Here is a 6,026-nt window from a genome sequence, read left to right on the forward strand (position 1 = left end):
TATCCCATATGCTTCGGGTATAGGATCGATTTCATATGCTATAATATTTATCTGTACTGAATTTTCCAAATGCCTAGAGCATTAAGAGGGAAAAAGGACCTGAACTGGATATGACTAAAATGATTAAGCAATTGTCGAGGACAATATGAGGTTTACCAAAGATTGGTTGCTCATGGACAGTTGGAAGTATAGTGTAAATTTTGGAAGCATCATATTGACGTATTCTGAAAAGAGGCAACTCTTGTTCAGAAGTGATAATCAAAATGGGAATATGGAAATGTTTCCATTAGTGGAAGTTAGTCTTTAAATCTATGTGAGATTAAAAAAACTTAATGCAAGAAGGATGTTTAAAGGCATGTACTTTGAATGTGAGACTTCGGTTCCATGGAATTGCTCTCTATTGGAGTACTTTGTAATGTCTGTTGCCAAGTCTCTGTGACTTTTGTGCATAGTCATTACAAGAGGATCATTTCATTTAAGTTTAGAATCTTACAAATCACCGTAAATGTCAAGAATTTGGTATTCTTACATTTACGGTAAGGATTTGGAATTGTGAAATGAGTGTCATTGAAATGATTTCAATTGATCTATTTCACAAAGAAAGGACCATATGTGACATCCCCATTTTCACAGCAGAAAAGACCGATTTTTTTTTTATGATTTATAAAAATCAGAGTACTTCTTTTAATAAAAATGTTGCGGAATTTGTTCCCAGAAAAACATGATAAATACATTATTAAAACATTTTCTAAGAAACGTATTTTATTCATTTTAAAACGTTTGGGATGTCATCATTAATACAGAAACATAAGCATAAACAGAACTTACATTTATTTACACTAGTGATCTACATCTCTTTAATCTCTCAGTGTAATGTGACTTCATATCAACACCTGTGATATAAATAAACTGAGTGGGTCAGGTTGGGAAACCTGGTGAGTACATAGGGTTTTCAACCCACAGTAATATAATTATTATGTTCAAACAATCAAACAATCAACCCAAATTACCCATCCCCATTATCTTCTTTATTCTTAAGGATCTACCCTAAGAATCAACCATTCCTCGTTCATACATTCCTAAGGATCATCCTAAGGAATCGGCACGAAGTCCATCGTCACCGTGGTTTAGGCACTAAGTTTGCATAGTCGCCAGAATTTATACAATATGCACTAAGTCTGCATAGTCGCCAGGGTTTTGGCACCAATTCTGCATGATCACCAGGGTCTAGGCATCAAGTCTGCATGATCACCAAGGTTTAGAGTACACCGAGTGAACACATCGTTCACAACACCTACAGGTTGTGAACCTGCTAGTGTTCCACTGGACTGTCTAGAATAGTCCGTGGTTGTCACCCATACTCTGCTGAATGATGGGGACATTGTTTGGGAAAAAGGCTTCTCACATCGTACACCTCTCACCCATACCTCATAGTCTATATCACCTCTCAACTCATTGTCCAACTCATATTTCATCTATTATATCTACCCATGTTTTACCCCAATATTTTCGTAGATATAAAATACATATATAGTTTAAATCATTTAAAACATGTATAAAATTTTTCACTGAGCATAGACAACAAGTAAACAGACAATATGCACACATAGCATGTAGTAAATACTTCATATCTATGTGTAAGTTGAAGGGGACCATGCACTCACCTGAAAGGTGGTGACTCAGCACTCGGACAACGCTTCGATACTCCCAAAACAATTTCCTTCGATAAAACCTAGTACCAATACCAGTAGGGTTTAGTCTAACGATAACCACGACAAATTAAAAGTTTGACTATTATTATTATTATATAAGCGTTAATAACACTCAATATAACTCTTAATAGCCCAAATAATTATTTTAAGGATCTAATAACATTCCTATAATTATTTGAAAGCTATGTTAAAAATTGCGTAAGCGTAGCTCACTTACAGTGGATTTTAACGAAAACTGGAACTTTATTTGGAGCAGTGTTTCGAAACCGAAAGACTCTTTTTCTCGGGACTCCGGGAGCCTCGGGGCTTCCTTCGGGTGCTAGGGGATTTTTCCTAGGGTTTAGGGGTTAAAATAGGCTAGAGAGAGAAAGTTATTTAGAGAGAGAAAGAAAATTGGTGTGAGAATTCGGAAGGCTTCGCTGCCCTTTTATAGGCGCCTGATCTCGGATTTATGTTGGGCGTACTCCTCGGATAAGGCTTCCAGCTGGCTTCGCACGTGGACCGACCTCGGAGTGGATAAGAACCGGAGTACGTGGGGCGTAGGAGAGGGGTGGCGCGTCACAATCCGAAGCGACTTCTGAGACCATCATCGGACGGTTGTGGTGCTGCCACGTCATCGATTTAGCAATAGATTTCACAATTTCATGCTTCAACTTTAAAAATTCGTAAATTTTGCGTACGAGCTCCGTTTTCGACGTTCTTTATATCCACACGAAGGTGGGAACGTACTCTACAACTTTTGTTTAGACTTCGTCAGCTAATTTTGACTCGAATTTAAATTTTATATTATTAACAGGCCGAGACAGGATTGGTCCGTTAAATTCTCACAACTTCTTCATCCGGCATCCGTTTTCGCCCATCTTTTTCTCGTTACGCTACCCTTAACGAGATCTTGGATTCTCGTTTAGGTCGTGCTGGCTAAAAATCACTCGATCTCATATTCGAATTTTGGGTTGTACACTACTAATCCGAAACTTCGAAAAATCATAACTTCTTCATACGAAGTCAGATTTGGGCATTCCTTTTATCGATGTTCTTAGTTTAACATATTCTATGACTTTCGTTTAGAGCGCTAAGGCTAAATCTCGCTCTATCGTAAATTCACTATTTACGCCTCCCGGTATCGTGTCGGTTCCGTTGTGAAACTTCGACGGGTCATAACTTCTTCGTTATAACTCGGATTTCGGCATTCTTTATATGTATGGAAACCTTGTAACATATAATGCAACTTGGTTAAGATTATTTATTCTAAATAATCTTTTGCCGAAAAGTCATTTTCGACCCCTATTGCCTCTAAATTGACTAGCCCGGATCTACGGGTGTTACACCATAGGTAAACATAGTGTGCATGCTTGGAGCACGGGACAACTATTGTTCTAATTCAAGTATCAGGTTGATTAATTGAAACATTATACAATGAATAATGTGTAATCAATATGGTGATTAAATAAAAGGTGTTTTATTTATATTCATAAGTTCTGAGACCATATTGGATTCAATTATTCTTGTGTTTCACTTTGCATGTTTTGACTTCCCGAATAGCTAGGTTATTCAAACTATCCACAGTCGATCATACTTTGGAAGTAGGTATTGAGGCAAGACTATCATGAATCTGACTGTAGATTGTTTAGGTGTTTTAGACATAGCACAAGTTTGTTGCAGTGTTCATGAGTACTCCTGGGATAAGATTCGAGTATTGGATTAAACCCACGCTCATCTGAATCATTTCATGGATTTTATCACGAGTGATTGTGAGATGATAATATCTTATATTCTTAAAACAGAGACGTGTAAGTTGTAGCTTACAAATCGGTTGCACATTGATGATGCGTAAACGCACCGGTAACATGGTGTTATAAAACACATTGTTGTTTGTGATTTGATGAGTAAATATAGCAGACATATGGGTCAAAGTTTATCCATTCCTTTTAACCTTAAAGGGATAAAAGTGAAATCTGTGGGCCCCTCGATGATTTAGTGATGACACCTACTACGCTTGGCCAAGTCTGGACTGATTTGATTTGTTCAATTAGTAGGTCGTCATAAATCGGAAATCGGGAAACAACAGTTGGACAGATAGAATTATTATAATCCATGTCTCAGTCCATATGATTTCTTGTATTATAATCCATGTCTCAGTCCATATTATATCTTGTAGAATGGGGGAATATATGATCCCTTATCTAATGGACGCGTCATTTGACTAGGTCAGAGTTCGATAGTGGCTTTTGAGAGCTATGATTGCTAGTCGGGATTTTGGAGTCGTACTTGCAATAATAGTTATTAGTCCATATGGATCTTGGATCATGGATAATAAGACCAAGTGTATGGATTAGGATTTACACCCTTGGATTCCTACACTATATATATTACACCCCTTTGGCCTAAAATTGGTTGAACATGTATTCTTGGAGATGCATAGCCAAATTTTTGTGTAGTCTCTCTCAACAGTAATCCATTTGTTCATGGTGTTTGTGAACCATTTGAGGCATCACATTTGAGGTGATAATTTCTTAAAGGCCAAAACTACAAACTACAACAAAGAGGTAATTCTATAACTCACTTTATGTTGTTTATGTCAATTGTATGCTAGTTGTAGGCTTTATGTTTTGGAAACAATATTGCATGTATAATTAGAAAAAACATAGATCCAAAGCATTTAGGGTTGTATGTGAACCATAGGATGTTGTAGTATACAAAACCTAACAAATTTGTGGCAGGGTCACCTTTGATGGATCCAATTTCAATGATTGGATACGCAACATCCGTATGGCCTTGCAAAACGAGGAGAAAGAATACGACCTCGACAAAGAACTCAAAGAGATAGATGAAACCAAAGCTTCTACTGAACAAATAGTTGAGTATAGGGCTCACGAAAAGGGCGCGACAAAGGTGTCGTGTATAATGGTAGCCACTATGACTCCTGAGTTGCAGCGGTTCTACGAGGACTACTGTCCTGATGACATGTGCCAAGATTGATGGAAAAGTACCATCAAAGCGCGCGTCAGGAAAGGTACGAGATTGTTGCCTCATTGATAACAACCAAGATGAAAGATAGAGAGTCCATCATGAACCACTTGCAAAGGATGCAAAGGTATGTGGATCGGTTGCTCAAGTTGAATGTCAACTTTGACGAAGAGTTGGCGATTGATATTACTCTCAACTCTTTACCTCCTTGTTATGATCAGTTCAAGATGATTATCATATGAACAAGGAGGAAGTTACCTTGAGCAAGATTCAAGGTTTGTTAAGAACTACTGAAAGTGGACTTAAAGGCAAAGCTGTCGAGTCCACTCCTACTGTTGTTGCCCCCATCCTCGCTATAGGTCATAGAAAAGGGATGAAGAGGAAAGCTCCCTCTAAGAGCCACAAGGGAAAGTCCCATGACCGATCCTCTTCAAATGGATCTAAAGGTAAAGCTGGTTCTTCCACTCCATCATCTGATCCTAAAGAAGCAATGTGCTTCTACTGTAATGACAACGGCATTGGAAACGAAGCTGCCCGAAATACTTGTAGGACATCAAGGATGGGAAGATAAGGCCCTCCTTCGCAAGTATTTATAATATTCAATCTAATAACTCTATCACATGCTAGTTATTGGGTCCTTGATATAGGATGCTGTTTTCACATTTGTTATGATTTGCAGGGGCTAAGAAGAAGTAGGGATGTGGAGCATGGGAAGATGAACCGGATAATGGGGAATACGAAATCATCGCCTGTCACCAAGATCAGGATTTACTCTTTAGTGCTTAGTAGTGTGTAAGGATTAGATTTGAATGATTGTTGCTACTCGTCAGAGATGACGAGTAATATTATTTATTTTCATGGTTTGTACAGATAAGGTTTTAGATTTTCATTTAATAATGAAGTTGGTTCTATTAATGCTTTCTATAATGGTACTTGATATTTTGAAGCATTGCCTTGTAATGGTGTATATGAAACTGTGATGGTTGCAGATAACTTAGGAAATAATTTGTTGCATATCGATTCGTCTAATGGTTTAGACAAGTCATGCTTGTGGCAGTGTCGTCTTGTACATGTTAACAAGAAGCTCATACCCCAGCTCCAAAAGGATGGAGTCTTGGAGTCATTCGACCTAAAGTCCGAAGACACGTGCGAATATTGTTTACTTGGAAGGATGACTAAATCACCTTTCATTGGCATTTGTGAAAGAGGTGAGGGAATGTTAGATCTCATACACACATATGTGTGTAGGACCTTCAGATCCACCACAAGGGATGCTAACCACTTCTATATGACTTTTACCAACGATTATAGCAGATATGGGTATATCTACTTAATCAAGAACAAGTC

This window comes from Lactuca sativa, chromosome 1 (assembly GCF_002870075.4).
Source record: "Lactuca sativa cultivar Salinas chromosome 1, Lsat_Salinas_v11, whole genome shotgun sequence".
Classification (NCBI taxonomy): domain Eukaryota; kingdom Viridiplantae; phylum Streptophyta; class Magnoliopsida; order Asterales; family Asteraceae; genus Lactuca; species Lactuca sativa.